General features: G+C 35.8%; 1 long non-coding RNA gene and 7 other non-coding genes across 8 annotated transcripts; 6 read left to right on the forward strand and 2 right to left on the reverse strand.

Moving 5' to 3' along the window:
* Positions 1 to 2,211: 2,211 nt before the first annotated feature.
* On the reverse strand, positions 2,212 to 11,249 carry LOC110885906. Its single transcript, XR_002562492.2, has 3 exons — positions 11,001 to 11,249; positions 4,024 to 4,139; positions 2,212 to 3,028 (listed from the first exon to the last, which is right to left on the reverse strand). It is a non-coding gene; the product is annotated as an uncharacterized LOC110885906 (long non-coding RNA).
* Positions 3,702 to 3,773, forward strand: TRNAP-UGG. Its single transcript has one exon. It is a non-coding gene; the product is annotated as a tRNA-Pro (tRNA).
* On the forward strand, positions 4,398 to 4,469 carry TRNAP-UGG. The gene has a single exon. It is a non-coding gene; the product is annotated as a tRNA-Pro (tRNA).
* On the forward strand, positions 5,728 to 5,799 carry TRNAP-UGG. Its single transcript has one exon. It is a non-coding gene; the product is annotated as a tRNA-Pro (tRNA).
* Positions 6,672 to 6,743, forward strand: TRNAP-UGG. The gene has a single exon. It is a non-coding gene; the product is annotated as a tRNA-Pro (tRNA).
* Positions 8,110 to 8,181, forward strand: TRNAP-UGG. Its single transcript has one exon. It is a non-coding gene; the product is annotated as a tRNA-Pro (tRNA).
* TRNAP-AGG lies at positions 9,240 to 9,311 on the forward strand. Its single transcript has one exon. It is a non-coding gene; the product is annotated as a tRNA-Pro (tRNA).
* Positions 11,229 to 11,300, reverse strand: TRNAG-UCC. The gene has a single exon. It is a non-coding gene; the product is annotated as a tRNA-Gly (tRNA).
* Positions 11,301 to 19,580: the final 8,280 nt, after the last annotated feature.

Here is a 19,580-nt window from a genome sequence, read left to right on the forward strand (position 1 = left end):
ATTTAAACTTATCATCTTCACCCAATTTAGATAGGGGTGTGGCATTATAGCCTAGTGGTATCTTGGTGGTGCGATAAGGCTTATGACCATTAGGCTATGGGTTCGATTCCCACAAAGTGGGTTTTTCCCATTTATTGGGTTTCCTCCTGAATTTGTGTATAGGCATTATTGCCTAGTGGAGATGGATATGATCGGGTGGTTCTGCTGGTGGCATGATGATACTCCAGTGGTTCGTCAGTGATCCAAAATTTGTCGTTCAAAAAAAAGAGAGGGGTGTGATAAATACACCGAACATATGAATTAATATACTAAATTAGTCAAACTTGGTAATGATTAAGTACTTTAATAAATTATTTTCTTGTAAAGTTAAAAGTAATAATTATGTTTTTTATGTTATTTTATTTTGTAATACTTTTGTTACTTTTTTATATTTTGTTATACTATTATTAATATCAATATTAATAAATAAATAAATAATCAAGACACTTTATTATAAACACGAAAGTGAAAAAGTTCTTCATAAATAAACAAATAAATAAACAAATAACGAGTCTCTATTAAAAAAGTAAACGTGCAAACAATAACTATGAATTAATTTGCCTACTTGATCGACCATGTAGTTGATTTCCCTTGGAGAAATTAGATGTATAGCATTTATCTAATGGGACTATGAATTAATTTAATTTGAAAAAAAAAAAAAAAAAAAAAAAAAAAAAAAAACCATATGTTCAATTATGTTTTTGTATCCCACAGTTTGCTAATGTTTGGTAGTATTAGTAAGATACTTAGAATAGTTTTAATAATTTCAGTGTATGTTATTTTTTATATTAGACTCAGAGAAATCTGGGTTTGATCCTTGAGTCAAATAAGTTTTACCGGTAATTTCACCATCGTGCCTACGGGCGGGCGGGTTATCGGGTTTTTCTCGAAATTGGTGGTGGACTCGGGTTACTCTCGGAGTACTCCGTTTGGTCCAGTGAGTGTCCCGATAATGCTCAGGATTGATTATGTTGGCCGTTAAAAAAATAATAGTAGAACTATAAATTTCTCTAATCACTTCGAGGTTAGTTACAAAGTGAATCCATCAACAAACAAACATGAAAGAAACTGCAAAGTAATATAAAAAAATAATGTCGTGTCATTCTCTTGAAGATAATATGATATGAATATTTATTTTATTATATGTATTATTTTTTTGTTCTTACATATCTCATTTTACTAATAACGTAACAAACATCATGTTTTACGTCAATAAGACGAGCAAGATTAAAAATAATAATATAAATATGTTTATTTAGTAAAAGAATATAAAAAATTAATATTATGGGTTTATTTATAAAAAATAAGAATAAAAACCTGCTTTTTAAAAATATTAAAAGAAGTTTATGGAAAAAAATTATTAAGTGACTTGTGAGTCCATTATCAGTTTATGGAAACTTGAAAAATTGACTTGTGAGAAAAAAAATAAAAAAAAAAAAAAAAAGTTGACTTTGGGGTGTATTTAACATAACCCTTTAGATATCGGTATGTCTTTCCCTCTAACCTCATTTGTTGGTCTAATAAATTCCTCTTGAATTGCGATCTACAAATTTGTATTTAACCCGAAAATATAACCCTAAAATTTGAACCATAAACGCTTGCATATCAGCCATTATCAAATTAAAACACTTCGCAAATTTCTGAGAATTCAAGCTCACGAATGTCTCAATTATTCACGTATGTCACAGAATACACAAAACCCTAGGGCACATTAATCCCAGTGTATGTCTCTTGCGCTCCGTATGTCACATGTGTGACGTATGAGACATGCGTGATGCAGAAAATAGACATGCGTGATCATGCTGTTGTTTGAAACTGAGATTTCTAAGTCTGAATTTTGGCTACTTTGACGTGCAAATTTGATCAGGTTATGATGTAGGTTGATTTTAGAGGATTATGGCAGCTTGAATTATCAGTTTAACACATTCTAAAGTCCGAAAAATAGAAAAAAAATGGTCCAAATGTCCAAATTAACCAAAATACTCCATTTCTTGTCCAATTCTTGATCAATTCTTGCAAAATCACAAGTAGAATGAGCCTATTGCTCTGATACCACTTGAAAAACCTAGATAAAATCTTGTTCTAAGTCATTAAACTTCAATGAACAGGAGCTTCTACTTTGAACAACAGTTCAACGTACAGAATCCATCAAACTGTGTGAGAATGCAAGAAGGTAAATAAACGTTTCTTCTATTCAAAAATCCAAATGGACAGAGTTTCATTACAGTTTCTTACCCACGCATGAGTCATGCGCAACGTATGAGTCATACGTTGATACTATGCCATGCGTGACTTACAACAAACACACAAAACACAAACACATTGGAACTCAATCCTAAATACAAACGGATAACACTTTCAAGACAAATGACAAAAGCAATAGACATTATGGCTGAACAGGAGAAGCTTATTGTCGCTGGTCACGGTCGTCAGGCGTAAGAAAAGTGTGTTCTCTGATCTTCGGACGTCTTTTTTGAGGAACGCCACTATGTGGACCTATCTTCGATGGTTTGCAGCATATCTAAAAGAAACTCATAAACCGACTTCCGATTAAAAACCATGTCATTACGCAAATGCCATAAGCACCAAAGAGCAATCAAAACCACAACATGAAAGGCTTTCCTCTTTTTCTTGGATCCATGGATGAACTCATGCAAATCACGAATGTCACGTAAAGTAAAGGCATAGATAGATCGGACTTCACACCAGGTAGAGATAACCTGCCATGTACACTGCGCAAAGGCACAAGAGACGAATATGTACTCACACGATGAAATGATCTCCCCATAGAAAACACACAAATCCGAGATGACAATAATATTTCTTTTGGTCAAGGAATCAGCGGTAGGCAGGGACAGAGCTTAATGGAAACCCAGGGGTAGGCAATGATCAACCCCCCCCCCCCCCCCCGGGAACTTTTAGTCAAGCTCCACCACTGGCGGTAGGCAGCTGGTTCTTCTCAGCCCTCTATATTTCTTTTGGGGACCCACTGAAAACATAAGCCAAGGCTGAATATCTAGCCATAAATTCAACTCAAGACAAGCATATGTGTTAGCTACAAATTGAGAAGAACACAAGAGAGAAGGAAATTGTTCAATTCACAGCTATCATTCTCATTAACCAACTAGTTAGTTATAGTAACTAACAACTCCTAACCACTGTCATTACAATATTACAACTAACCCCCCTGACTAACACATTATTACAGTCTAACCCCCCATATTACATTCACTATCTAAAAATATGCAACTTCACTACTGGATTAGGCAAAAGCTGGTGAAAAGTTGGCAGCTGCGTTACAAAAATAAGCAAACATAAACGAACACGTCAAGCGAAAATAGTTAACAAAACCTGCAGAACAGATCAAAAGACACAAAGAATTGTGCATGATTTCTGGATTATAAGTTAAACACACAAAGAACATTCCCCCTTGTTACTGTTCTATGCTACATATGTCCTCATAGTCCAGAGGCTTGTCACTTATGCATTAAAAGAGTTTTAAAGTAGTGATTCTATACCTGAGTATATAGCATAAAAGTCTAAAACTAAAGGAAAAAGAACCTCAAATTCACTTAACTTACATTTTTTTGGAGTATGCAATGTCAGTAAACTCATATCTTAAGCATTTTAATTACAAACGAAAACAGTCATATATAGCAAGAGGGCATTTGGTCTAGTGGTATGATTCTCGCTTTGGGTGCGAGAGGTCCCGAGTTCGATTCTCGGAATGCCCCTTTTTTTCTAAATAGCATTTTAATTATTTTTTTAAAGTGCCACTGTTCTATTTAATCTTATAATCTATGAGCTAAAGTCAACTCAAGAGTTTTAAAAACAGATCTACCTACTAAAGTGATATTATATTCAAATAAGATGTGCTTGTATATATAAAAAGATAATGTTTACAAATTCAACTATGTACATTGACTACTATACATAAATCATGACAAGATGCAACTTCATGACAAATATGAACAGCTACATTACCTGAATATGCAGATGTAAATTTGCTGTTCTCTCACAAAAAATTTAGGCACCGAGTTACGCGAATTACCAGAATAAGCAATCATAAACTAACACGTATGATACTTCTATCACCAAACCTGATAAACAAACCAAAAACGAAAGATTATATGAGTCTTGCCGACCAGTTTAACTACTACAAATGTACACATCTTAAATTTATTCAATCCTTTAGAAGTTTGCTTCTTTAAATCCTCGTATGAACACACATATCAGCATCATGGTTATCAGAATACCCAACTAACCATTGACTTTCAACTCCACAATGTAAAACACCAGCAATAGTTCATGTCTAAAAAGCGAATATAAAAATAAAGATACGAGGGTAGTTAGCAAGAGGGCATTTGGTCTAGTGGTATGATTCTCGCTTTGGGTGCGAGAGGTCCCGAGTTCGATTCTCGGAATGCCCCTTTTTTCAAAATTCCACTCATTTCACATGCATCTAGAAGTGCCACTATTTTTTTTTGTAATTTACTGACATCAAGTTATCAAAAAATTCAACTCATGACATGCATATGTAACTTCATTACCAGATTAGGCAAATGTAAGGTCATTATTTTTTGCTAAGAGTCTTAGGCACCAAGTTGGTAAAAAGTTGGCAACAGCAATACCAGAATAAACAAACATAAACCAACACATCAAGACTCAAGCTAAAATAGTTACCAAACCTGGAGAACAGATGAAAACCGGAAGACAGTAAAATGCTTGTTGAGTGCATCTGTGCATGATTTTTTTTATTATAAGTCAAGTCACACACAAACAACATTCCCTTGTTAGTGTTAAGGAGCTCTAAGTTTATTTAAATTTAAGTATCTCGATTCAATCAATGTGTCTATGACTGTTGATATTGTTCTATGCTACACATGTCCTGATAGTCTCGAGATTGTTCATTTATGCATTTAGAAGTTTTCTCTTAGGTTAGAACTTAGAACAGATAAGCTGACCGAAAAGCAGGTTTGGGGCTTAGAACTGAGTCAAGTTATTAACTATTTAAAGAAAATCATTATTATTAAGGGTGATGGCCCTTATAGCATAATGATAATCGATTTTCCTGTTTATCATGAGTAGAGCTTGAGCACAGTCACCAAATATGATAAAAGATAATTTGGTGGATTAAGGATCTTCCGAATGATTTCAAGTTTTTCTTCCGAGTATTCAGTTAATTAAACTATGCTGCCTGAAGGAGTCTATGGATTACTCCATAGTTATTAAAGGTGTTAGGCGCACTCAAGGCGCATAAGTCTTGCTTGTGGCCTAGGCGCAAGGCGCAAAAAAAAAGCTTACTATTAAAAGAGAGAGTATAGATCTTTTTTTATAATGCCCAATATTTGGATCACAAGTCACAAATTATCATAAATAAAAGTACGAACAATATCACCAAGATGTGAGGTTTTGATTAGAACTAGACGTTACACGTCACAACAGGCCCCGTATTACTTGGAACAAAAACAAACCATTAAACAATATTTTTGTTTTCAACTACAAAAATGCATTTGATGTCGAGTAGCAATAATATAAACATAGAAAGAAATAAAAGAATTCCAAGCCCTTGTGTTAATCCTCCTACCAGCATACAATACCCAAAAAAGTAAAAAGTGTACTACACCAGCAATAGTTCATGTCTAAAAAGCGAATATAAAAATAAAGATATGAGGGTAGTTAACAAGAGGGCATTTGGTCTAGTGGTATGATTCTCGCTTTGGGTGCGAGAGGTCCCGAGTTCGATTCTCGGAATGCCCCCTTTTTCACAAAATCAACTCATTATATATGAACTTATAATTGCTACTGTTTTATTGAAAAACGGTATCCTAATGAATATTAAAAACTAAAGTCAACTGAAGACTTTTAATACAGATCTACCTACTACAATGATAGGATATGCCAAAAAATATGCTTATTTTTTGCCAATAAATTTAACTCAGGGGTACAGCAGTCAATACTCAATATTTAGGCACCAACTTGGTAAAAAGATGCATCTTCATTTCTCTAACAAGTGTCATACTTAATACCGGGTGAAGTTGGCTTAAAGTCAAAAGGGAGAATACTCTAACAAGTGTCATACTTAATACCGGGTGAAGTTGGCTTAAAGTCAAAAGCGAGAATACAGATCTGAACCTATAATCTACCATCAATGAGATATGAGCTTTCAATCATTGCTAGATGTTATTGTAACAACAATACAACGGTTTTCTGTTTTCATCAAGGCTCCATATGTCTAAGTCAAAAGCAATACATCTGCATATATGTTGGTTTGCAACGACTGAAAAAATGCACTTAACATTGGTTATTGGTAGCAATACAATGATCTTAGTTTGCAACTAGAATATGCAGTATTTCACTTTGCAGTGGTGAGATAGCAAATTAAAGACAAAAAGCACCAAAACCTTCTTGCTTCAGAGACTGTAACCTCAAGCTACCGACAGTTAAATGAACTGATTCTAAACAAGAATATATAACATTTAATGAAAATTTGTTGATGTATGCACAACATGGTTCTACATACTTCAAACAACTGTCCATCTCATGAAAGATGACATATTAACAATGCAACACCAGTGAATTCAGTTTTCAATAACAGTTTTAAAGAATAAAATCATACATATAAAGCAAATGGGCATTTGGTCTAGTGGTATGATTCTCGCTTTGGGTGCGAGAGGTCCCGAGTTCGATTCTCGGAATGCCCCCTTTTTTAAGAAACTATCTCATCTTATTTAACCTTTTGCCCATGCTAAGTAAATTATTTTTACTAAGAAATATACTTTTACTTATTTTTGAGTCCCGGTCATATTCTTTTCATCACTTTAGTAATCATATATTTAATATACTTATCACATGTTCCTACTTTATTTAGAAACTATCATCTTAAAGCAGACAAGCTGTGATCTGAATTTCAACGAAGCTTTATTGCCATTCAAAATCAACAGAAGGCTTCTAACAATAACTTACATATTGCAAACATAACTAAAGATTCATTCTCATGAGAACTTTTTTGGAAGTAGACAGACTACAATAACAATAAAGATATAAAACTTAGAGAGTGACTGTTATGGTTGGCTGCAGCATTTAATCCCCACATTATGCCTAAAACAGCAAAACTAATTATTACAGGAAAGTGAAATGTTGTATGATCACTTGAAACTGTGTAAATAATTTGAACTATGATATTTATTATCGCCTTTGAAGATTTGCCTACGAAGTCATATGGACATTTGGTCTAGTAGTATGATTCTCGTTTTGGGTGAAAGAGGAAGCGATTGCGATTCTCGAAATACCCCACCTCAAGCCACTGCATTCTAAGTTAAATGAAGTTATCAATAGGGATGAGCTCGGTACCAACCAGTACCGAAAATCCCCAAAAGTGGGTACCGGTACCGAAAATTCCCAAAAGTGGGTACCGGTTCTGGTACCGACCTGGTACGGTACCGGATCGGTAACAAAAATGTACCCGGTTCGGTAAATTCGGTACCGGTACCCAATACCATTTGTTCATCCCAAGTTGTCAACAGTTACTTTGTCCTTTTACATATTTAGAATATACTTTCCTCCCAAGTCAGCTAAAACATTAATAGCAACATTTACTTGTAATCTGATAAGATTCTGTCGCTGAATCTTAACATATTGCAGCATTATCAGTTTGTCATCTTAAGTTATGCAAACAAACCTAAGAGATATGTTGTGTTATGGTAATAATAAAACTATGTGTTGTGGTAGAAGTGTGGGGTGCAAAGGGGAAGCCACGTAGGCAACCGAGGTGCGAAACACCGCCACGGCTAGTGTGTGAGGAGGGCCCTAGCGTATGCATCTTCAACCTAAATTGCCAGATTTTACAATAATGCATCTGGTTCACAATTCAAATTACCAGAACACATGTTGATGTGTGTGAAATGTGAAAGCCCCACTGCCTACATGGCGCACTTTTTTTCACATTTCACATTCACCACAACACATAGTCTAAATTTCAATCATTTTACATACTTTGAATATATTAATTTCAGTACACTCATATTTCAAGGTGATTATAAATTAAAAAAACAGGCATATATAGCAAGTGGGCATTTGGTCTAGTGGTATGATTCTCGCTTTGGGTGCGAGAGGTCCCGAGTTCGATTCTCGGAATGCCCCCTTTTTTAAACATTCCATTTATTTCACATGTATCTTATGGTGCCACTGTTGTTGTTTTTTTGTAGTTTGCTGACATCAGATCATGACTTTTGAAAACAGAACTACCTATTAAAGTGATCCCATATGCTACATACATGTGATTCTGGATCATTCTCTCAAAAAATCACCTCATGACAAGCATATGTAATTAGATCAGGCAAATGTAAGGTCATTATTTTTTGCCATTAATCTTAGGCACCAAGTTGGCAACAGCAATACTAGAATAAGTAAACATAACCAACACGTCAAGACTCAAGCTAAAACAGTTACTAAACCTAGAAAACAGATCAAAACCGGAAGGGAAGACATTAAAATGCTATTGCTTGTTCAATGCATCTGTGCATGAGTTTTTGATTATAAGCCACACACAGACATCATTCCCTCATTAGTGTTAAGGAGCTCTAAGTTCATTTAACTTTAAGGGTGTGTTTGGTTCACGAAATATTTTAGACTTGGAAATTGGAATTTGTATAGGAATTGGAATTTAAACATTCCAATAGGAATTGGAAATTGTTGGAATTGGAATCTCAATTCCATTTTTGATGCTTTTTGTTGCCAAATGAATTGGAACCTACCACCCGAGGTTCAGGTCGAAATGGTACGAGTCAAAATGGTGCCAGTTCGGATCAAAATGGTACAGGTCAAAATGGTGTCGGTTCGGATCGAAATGATGCGGGTCAAAACGGTTCGGGTAGGAACGTTGAGGGTCGACACGTACGGGTTGTCACGGTGTGGGTCGACACGGTTCGGCCGTTCGGGTCGGAATGGTGCGGGTCTAAATGGTTTGGGTCAAAACGTGCGAGTTGAAATAGTTCGGGTCGAAATGATATGGGCATGAAGGATGGCAACAAGCAAACTTAGCAGAGATTCTACACATGAATATCTAGCATAAAAGTCCACAACTAAAAGATTAAAGCACCTTGACTTCACTCATCTTACATACTTTGAAGAATGTAATGTTGGTAAACTCATATATCAATCATGGTGATTACAAATAAAAACAGGCACATACAGCAAGTGGGCATTTGGTCTAGTGGTATGATTCTCGCTTAGGGTGCGAGAGGTCCCGAGTTCAATTCTCGGAATGCCCCTTTTTTGAGAAACTGTCACAGCTTATTTTGACTTTTTGTCCATATCAAGAAACTATTTTAATTTTATGTTATTTTGGGCATTTGGCTTTCGTTTATTTTATTTGAAGATTAGTATTACTTTTCTGATACATAAGATTATTTTTATTTTTTTTTTCATTGTGCGCTTTTTTTCTCATGTCCTTGCTTTTTTTGCGCGTTGCGCCTAGGCCCCAGGCGAGGCCTATGCGCCTGGCGCCTTAATAACTATGAATCTGACAATATTCTTGTCCCTTGTTCCTGCTCTATTTAGAAGTTATCATCTAAAAGCAGACAAGCTGTGATCTGAATTTCTATAAAGCTTTTTTGCCATTCAAAATCAATGAAAGGCTTCTAACAGTAACTTATATATTGCATACATTAGTAAAACTGAAATATATTCTTTCTCAAGAGAACATTTTTGAAAGTAGACAAACTACAATAAAACAATAAATATATAAACTTTCAAAGAGTGACTGTTTTGGTTGTCTGCAGCAGTTAATCTCCACATTATGCCCAAAACAACAAAAGTAATGATTATACAAAATCAGAATGTCATATGATCACTTATTATTGTGTAAATACTTGAAATACAATAACTTATTAACTCTGAAAATTTTGCCTAAGAAGTCATATCGGCATTTGGTCTAGTAGTATACACTTGTTTTGGGTAAAGGAAGAACCGATTTTGATTCTCGAAATGAGCTAAATGAAGTCATCAGCACTTGTCCTTTTTCATATTTAGAATATACTTTCCTCACAAGTCAGCTAAAAATATTAATAGAAACATTCACTTGTAATCTGACAAGATTCTGTCCCTGGATCTTACAATATTGCAGCATTATCAGTTTATCATAATCTTAAATTAAGCAAACAAACCTAAGAAAAATGTTGTGTGATAGTAATAATAAGGTATGTGTTGTGGTAGAAGACGAGCCGGGGGTCTCACTGGAAGCAGTCTCTCTATTCCTACGGGGTAGAGGTAAGGCTGTCTACATCTTACCCTCCTCAGACCCTACCTTAGCTTTGCTATTGGTGGGATTTACTGAGTATGATGATGATGATAATGATGATGTGTTGTGGTAGAAGTGTGGGGCGCGAAGGGGAGACCACGTAGGCAACCAGGGCGCCCAACACCGCCACATCTAAAGCGCAAAGAGGGCGCTAGCGAATGCATCTTCAACCTATATTGCCAGATTTTACAATAATACCCCTAATTCACAATTCACATTACCACAACACATGTTAATGTGTGTGAAATGTGAAAGCCCCACTGCCTACATTGCGCACTTTTTTTTCACATTTCACATTCACGGCAACACATAATAGTCTAATAATTATGAGCCAAGAACTCACAATTCATGAAGCCAGTCAATTAAATTAAATTAAATTATTAGAGTCCCTTAAATTAAAACCACAGATATAGTGAAAACAAAATTTCTATCTGATTGTACTTAATCTCCTTATCTTTTTACTTTTCAAACAGATAACCTGTTATGAAGCTAACAGTTCCGGAGGATGCATGCATATATACCAAAACTCACATAGCAGAACCCTAACTGAGTTTCTACTATCCGAATACCTAATTTGGCTACTAAACATAGATTAAATGTTGAAACTAACTGGTTAACTTTTACACGAGTAGCAGAAAAGTGGTATTGTTGTATTTCTAACCTTTTACATCGATTCCGCTTGTAGCCGAAGAAAGAATGGAAGAGCAGATAGATACTTCAGCAACCGATGAAAAACCAAATTCCAATGGTTTTCACTTTTGATTCATTGAACTTTATTCAACATCGCGGCAAACGAAAAGATTCAAGTTTTAATTTCAGCGCTTATGTGTGTCTTCAAAATAAGATTTTAAAGTTGCAAATTCAGGGTAAAAAGAATAAAAAAAAAAGATGCGTTTGCCGGGAGTCGAACCCGGGTCTATTGCTTGGAAGGCAATTATCCTAACCGTTGGACTACAAACGCTGATGTTGACTTTGTTGCTGTTCGTGGATATTTGTTTAGTTGCAAGTGAGGGCATAATCTATATGATTTATGTTTATTTGGCCGTATGTATCATATCATTGAAAGTTATCTTGTTACGAACGAAATTGGTAATCAAGCTTTATTAGCGAGAAAGCTTAAACAAGAAGAGAAATACGGAAGAAGGGAGATAATTCTCAAATCAATTCGCCCATCCATACCGTCACAACTAACAACTAATTTTCAACAACCACAAATGTAAGTGTCGGCAGGAATAGTTCTTGTCCTCTATTGGTTTAAATGAGCGGCATAGTCAATAATGCCAGGCTTAAATGGGCGGCATAGTCAACGGTGTCAGGCAGCTGTCTAGCACTTATTGGTCCAACAAATTTACGATTTTATCCCGCCTTAAAATTACGATTTTGCCATCAGTATAAAATTATGTTTTTGCCCCTACTTAAAAATAAATTTGCGCTTTTACTCTCAGCTAAAAATCTCGATTTTGCCCTCGGTTAAAAATTACAATTTTGCCCCGTTTAAATTTACACTTTTGCCATTAGTTTTTTTCCCTTAAGATTACGATTTTGTCATCAGTTCAAAATTATGTTTTTTCCCCACTTAAAAATAAATTTGCGCTTTTGCTCCCAGCTAAAATTTTCGATTTTGCCCTCAGTTAAAAATTACGATTTTGCCCCAATTAAATTTACACTTTTACCGTTAGTTTTTTTCCTTAAAATTACGATTTTACCATCAGTTCAAAATTATGTTTTTACTCCCCCCCCCCCCCCCACTTAAAAATAAATGTACGCTTTTGCTCCCAGCAAAAAATTTTAATTTTGCCCTCGGTTAAAAATTGCGATTTTGCCCCGTTTAAAGTTAGAGTTTTGCCATTAGTTTTTTTTCTCACAGCCTAATTATGATTTTCCCCCAACTGAAATTTACATTTTCTCCATCGTTTTTGTTTATTTTCCTGGTTAAATTACAATTTTGCCCCAGTGTAAATTTGCAGTCATGCCGGCAGGTGCCTTGCACTCCCCCATTGGTCCTTTTAATTTACGATTTCATCCCTGAATTAAAATTATCAGCTCGCCCTTGGTTCAAAATTTTCCGGCAAAGCTTACCAATCCTTACACTCCTTTCTCCTATTTATATTGTTAGAAAGTGAGAGCTTTTACCTTCAAGGAAAATTCCGGTCCCTTTCGATACGACTTTACCTGGGATAGAGATGGAATTGACCTGCCCTCATAGATCGGCTACGCTTTTCCCATTGTTTTATTCTTTTAGCAAAACTATAAAAGCTTTTTGTTTTAATTGGTTTACTTCATTTAATTTTTTTTTTCGTGTCAAAGAGTTGTCTAACACTCGCTCATTAGTCCTGAAAAATTACATTTTTGCCCTGTGCCGAAAATTACGGTCTTATCATCGTTTTAGTTTTTTCCCTAGCAAAATTATAGTTGTGTTTTTTTAATTGATTGAAAATTATTCGGTTATCGCCCCGCAACGCGGGGCATCAACTACTTTGTTTACATAAGGACAATTGAAATCAGCTTACCTTAACACCCTCAACTATATTACAATTACACTTAACCCCCTATATTATTTGTACATATCTAATGATTTTTCTAATGCATTCAACCTTTTTATATTCTCTTATTATTGAAAACTTATTGTTGTTGTAAATTCGTAATAGTATGGTTATTTAACCAATATTGAATAAAACAAATTTAAGGTTTTATAAAGTTGATGTAGGTGGAAATATAGCAGTGTTAGTTGGTAGGGATTGAGGTGATAATGAGGAGCGGAATTAAACTCACCAACTGCAAGTTATTGTTCACACAAGGTCAAAAACTAAATATAGTGTTAAGTATAGAAGAGTTAATTATGTTTTTCGTCTTTATTTTTTTTAAATTACTATTTCAGTCCATTAGTTTATAAATTGTCAAAATAGTACCTGTGGTTTCACTTTCGTAACTATTACAGTCCACTCACACTAATGTCATCCAGTTATTCTGTTAGTTTATTTAAAATGATCATAATGCCCCTGTTATTAAAACTAAAATTAAAATAAATAAAGAGCTAGTTACGTTTTTCGTTCCTGTGGTTGGTAAAAATAATCATTACAGTGCATTAGTTCTAAAAATTGCCAAAACAATACTAGTATCCTTCACTTTACTTTTCACTCTCCCCATTTCTTCATATCTGGCCACCTAATTTTTTCCATCACAATCGATGTCAGTAGGAAAACTTGAGGCATAACCCTGAAAAACTTTAGGGGTGGAGATGAAGTATGGGTGGTGCCCTGTGTAGTGGTCGGAATTGTTAGAATTCATCGGTAGAAAAGAAGTTGTCCGATCATGTGGTTGAATAAAATGGCCATGAGGTGTGGGGGTAGGTGGTAGTTTGATGACGGTGGTGGGCATAATGGGTTGTTGTAGGATGGTTTTCAGACCCAAACGAGTCGATCAAAAGAGATCTTCACCAATACAAAAGGCGGAAACAGGTGTATCAGTGTTATTTCAGCTGAATTGCACGAGAAATCACTTTAAACTGTCTTTCTATTGATATCAGATCGATTACAATGCTGTAAACACTTCGGCAGAGCTTCGCTATCGGAATCAGAATCGTTACAAATGAAATGGCACGACAAGTATTTATAGGCTGGAGATTTCGCACGAAATTACTCAAACGAAATCAGTCTCACACGAAATTACAATTTCGTGCGAAATACCCTTGATTTCGTACAAAATAGCTCTGTGCTATTTCATGCGAAATACCATCACACCCACGTTTCTCGTTTTGCGTGCCCTGATCTATCTTATCTAATACAAGACTCGATACAAGACGAAGTCGACAGACGTATGCACTAATAGACTCCCCCTCGGATGTTGACGAAGTCTTCGGTGTCGAGTCTTCGGTTGTCAAACCTTCAATCTTTATCAGGCCTCTCGCTTTCTCCAAAGATTATCCATTGTAAGCATCCTCAATCAATCTCTTTATCTCTTCTTCTTTACACATGATCAAAATTGCAAACTGGCTATCTACATCTTCAAACTTCCTCTTGATGTTTTCAGACTCCCCTTTCGATATGCTGGGATCGTAGTCTGGAATTCTTATTCTATGATCGTAACCTGGCTATCATTTGGCCCAGGCTTTCTCAGGAATCAGAACCTAGCTCTTTCCAAGCTTCATTCCTGTACAATCTCTACCACAAACATAAGTTTTACAATTTTAAAATTTAGCAAATTCAGAAATCATTCAAAAATGATTTTGTCTCTAATGAACCACTTGTAGAAAAAAAATTCTTTTGAGCACACTCTCCCAAACCTGTCCATCATGTTTAGCACTCGAAATTTCAAAAATCAGCTCTCCACTATCAGTTGTCGAAAATCTTTTTGAATTTTTCAAAAATTTATGCTAAAACACACTTAAAATCTTTTTGAATTTTTAATTTTAAAGAAATGCAGTAAAGACATATTTACAAACGCTATTTTTGTGAGTTTGTGTAAGAGGATCATATCAGTTTATAAGACACATCACCAACACCGTTAAACTTTAAACATTTTAAGTTTTAAACGATTCACATAGATTGTCAGTATACTGATCCACTAAAAAAATTTTTACACAAAGTTCAACTGTTTCGAGATACGAATTAGTGTTTTAAAACACTTAAACTTATTCGCGTATCCCATCTCAGAATATACTCCCGTATCCAGACTTCTATATTCAGTCTTACAGGTGAATGTACACTAATGATATCTGTAAACGGGTAATGCAAGACCGTGAGAGCTCAGGCTAGAACTTCCGTTCGTACAGAGAGACGACGGCTCGTCTTTAGGTGTGTCCCGTTTGGGGATATTTTCTTCAACAACACATGATTAGCATTTTGCAATGTTTCATCATTTTTTGTACTGAGGGCTGGCTTTAAGATTAAAGCTTTTGCAAAGTATTATATGAGGACTAGGCTATTTGTCACACCCGCAAAATCCACACGCGGAGTATCACCGCTTGGAGGCGTGACATGACCAGGATCCAGCCACCAATCATATTGAACAATATAAATTAAGTAAATAAAAGTCCAATCCAATCAATATAATTGGTGTCAAAACAATTCAACCAAGTTAAAGTTATCAGCGGAAGCATAAAGTTTAAAACCCAAAACATAAGTTAAAAGTTCATAAGTTTAACATGGAACTCAACAGTCCATGTCCCACAACGTCCACGCCTCCTCGTGCAAGCTCCTGAAATACCTAACGACCTGCAAGGCATGTAACAACGAGTCAACAACAAAGTTGAGCGAGTTCACAGTTGGTGTTTATTATTAAGTTGTTTCAAAACCAGGAGTTCATTTGTAAGTTGTAAGTTAATCCGTTCACCCTGTTTCCCAAACATATCCATAGTTGGTGGGGGCTTCCCCATGTTAACCACTAGACCCATTTACCATATCGACCACTGACTAAAGTAAGTTGGTGCCCCGACGTCAATGTCTATCATCATTGACTAGTGCCCAGATCCATTAGTTCACGCCCGTCCTCTGCGGCACGGTGTGAGGCTTGTCAAACCTAAATAGCGCTATCTAACTAATGACCCGCTCGCCATTGGCCCGGCGATTAAGTCGATATAAAAGGAGGGACTTCATGATAGAAGTTTTGGTCTAGTATCCTTGTTGTCACCCTTCAGTAAAGAGGGTGTGTACGTAATCTCCAAACCAGGAGATTACGCGGGTTCTGATTAAATACTTATCACGGGTTGTCACCGTTCAATAAAGAGGGTGTGTACGTGTTCCAAACCAGGAGATCACGCAGTTTCAGTTTCAATCCTTTACCCATTCCCAACCCTTGGGAATCCCATGCCTTGTGGAAAGTGTGAACTCACCTTGGTTTGCTCGGTTGAACTCTTAAAATAGCTAACAGTCAGGGTTGGTCAATCACGTCCTAGTATGATTACCATTTAGTCCACTAGTGGTTTCAAATAGAGCACAAAGTTCCTACACGTATTCTAACATATTACACGTAAAATATTATAAAGTAATATATGTTACATATGCATGCAAAGTGTCGCTAATCGAATTAGCGACCACATATTCGTCACAAATCACATAATAAATCTTGTCACAAAATTTCAGCTTTTAAGTGCATTTTCGGACAATTTGCGGTGCGTTAATCGGGACCGTTCAGGCACCGGATAGTTCCCGAAGAATTACAGAACGTTGCAATCAAACCAAAGACCATTACATTAAAATTTGGTGACCAAATTCCTTACAGAGTTTTCGAGAAAAATCATGCGCCAAACCATGATCAGATTTGACATAATCTGGTCAGGTTTGCCAAAAAATTTATTTAAAAATATACGTTTATCCAATTGACGAAATTCCAGTTGGGGGTTTGCACCGACACTTAAGAGCATCTACATTAAAATTTTCAAGTCGAAACAGTAAACACATATCGAGTTATGACATGAAAAGTGAGCTGCAATTTCTGCAGAAAATGACAGCTTAGAGCAGTTTTGCGATTTAATTTGTTAAAAATACTTAGACCTGTCCGAACAATATGAAATCACTGTGATTTGAAAGCTACTTCCGAATACTTGATTTTAGGCATAGAAAACATAGAGTTTCAATAAGTTTAAGTCCCGAAATAGACTCCGGAAGTTGGCGTATTTTCTGCAGAAAATCGCTAAACGAAACATTACTTGTTTAATTGTTTTTCATGTATCCTACCAACCCTACAAGTCATACCATACACATACATGTTCATATCCGGACACTTACAGTTCACCCATGAATACGTATGTACAAGCGGTTACATATACAAACACGTCTACACACGTATACGGCTACACATCTATAAATATACCACGGCTGTACATACTTCAGGTTCACATATACATACGGTTACGCCTACGTCTACAGTTCTACACATGAGCATACATATACATGATCACACACTCATACACTCATACATCCGAAATCATTTACACACCTAAGTATACAAGCTCTCCTGTGCATATATAATCATCTACCCCCTACACTTATGTTTCATTATATACATATACTATCAACAGTTGCATGAAATTACTCAACTAAAGACATATATATATATATATATATATTCACGAGTCATATATATATTCGACGTCGTCATCGTGTTTAGTGTTCACACACAATCAAGTATCTACGGTTATGTTTACAACCGGTAAAATTACATACAAAATTTTCATACCATTCATGTCTACTAAGGGGATGGGGTGGTTCACTAGTGATAGAATTTATCACTCACAAGCACCAATCAAGTTCCGCCATGTCATGAACCATTTTTCCATCACTCACAACTTTTTTTAGTGGGGGTGGTCATCACTCACCACCACACCCAACAATTTTCCCCAAACCAACAATTACCCTCACAATTAAACACCATCACGCCGTTGAAAATATCACGGAATCATCAAACCGTGATGATATAACGCGTTTTCGTTATGGCGGTGGTGGGATGTTATCAAACTCCACGCGTGATATTTGTCTATCACGTTGCCACCCCGGGTCATCTAATATTCATGCATGTACGCATCATAATTTTCTTTTGAATCACGTACAGAACAGTTGGTATTCATTACTCTTAAAGACACAAATCATCAAGTCAAAAAATCTAGCATCATATATAAGCAGATCACTATAGTTATCTTATAACAAGTCAAGATCATGTCACGAATGCACATAAAGCTATAGTCGTGATCGAACCGAAACCGAGATAAAGAAACCTTAATGTGAGACTACAAAGTGGGGAGGCACATACCGGTGGTGATCTTGGATGATCAGTTTCGGTGTGTACAGGCGTCGAAGAAGGAAAGAAGAAGAAACGGTAGTGAACGGTGCTTCTTCTAGGGTTTTCGATGTAAGGGATGATGGGTGGGGGTTTCCTTCTGCTGCCGCCGTATGGTTAAGGGGAGGTGGAGTCGTGGGGTTGTTGTGTGATAAGGGTATATGACTTGATAACATGCATATTATACAAATACTAAAAGAGAATGATGGATGACGGTTAAGTAAATGGGCCGATCAAATTAAGGATATGAGGTAGGCTTAAGTGTTGATTGGGCTGGCACTTTCAAAACGTGAAGGTCACATGAGCCAGCAACATTTTTTTTTTTAAACAAATTATACACCTACAATTATTATTATCATAATTGTTGTTTTTTTTGTTTTACTTAAATAACTAATATGTGCGTAATATATTAGTAATGTAAATATACATTATTCATGCTATGGTTTGGACCTCATAGGTTCGGGTTTCGCAAGAAAGTTGAATCGACATGCACCTGGTTCGAACACTTCGGGTCGGTTCAACGTGATGTGGATAAATGTAATTAATTCTTCAAATACTAACATGTAGGATTTGATTTATAAAAGCAAAATAAACGGTCTTTACCTTGAAGTTACGGGTTGTCACACTATTGCTCCCGCGAAATCAGAAGTCCTGGTATAATACCCCAGATATCACCACGCACAAAGACCTAGTATGTCAGAAATATAAAGTCTTTCAAACAAGATTTCAGAGGTTACCTATATATCCAAGAGATGTTCCCCACGAGATAAGAAATTTATGATATTTAGATTTATATCTCGAAAACACTCTACTAAATGTGTAAAACCTACTGACACATCCGCAGTGAGATCGTTTATTACTTTTGACTTTACAATTCTTTAGCATGTTGTGATAGTCCACTGGTGTACTATCATTTCCTCTTTTTACAACAAAAACTCTTTTTCATTTTTTGATGTTTTTGGCTTTTTCCGGTTTTATCATGTTTTTGGATTTTTCAAATTTTTGAAATTTTCTAAAATTTTTACTCCCCCTAAAATCAAAATATGTTTCAATTTTGATTTTCTGAGAAAATTTGAAAACAAATTGTACAATAAAATGACAACTTATTGAATAGCTTCAATTCGCCATCCTTTTGGCATAAACAATCAGAACTCCCCCTTACAACAAACTATTTTCCCATCATGATTTCAAAACACTTAAGTTTGTTTTAATCAAAATGGTTTTTCCGGAAAATAAGTTTTGTTGATTTCATAAATCACTTGTAGGCTTGGGGATTCATTCATCACTTTGTTTTCTCAATCATTTGAATGAAAGTTAAATCAAGGTCAATTTAATGACCTTGATTAACCACTTGTAGATGACAACCAACTTTTCTACCACTTGTATGTTTATTCAAACACACATTCAAGAATGATGCCGATTCCTGCTCCACGATTACCAACTTGGGAGCTCCGGCAAGTCCAGAGTT

This window comes from Helianthus annuus, chromosome 10 (assembly GCF_002127325.2).
Source record: "Helianthus annuus cultivar XRQ/B chromosome 10, HanXRQr2.0-SUNRISE, whole genome shotgun sequence".
NCBI classification, from domain to species: domain Eukaryota; kingdom Viridiplantae; phylum Streptophyta; class Magnoliopsida; order Asterales; family Asteraceae; genus Helianthus; species Helianthus annuus.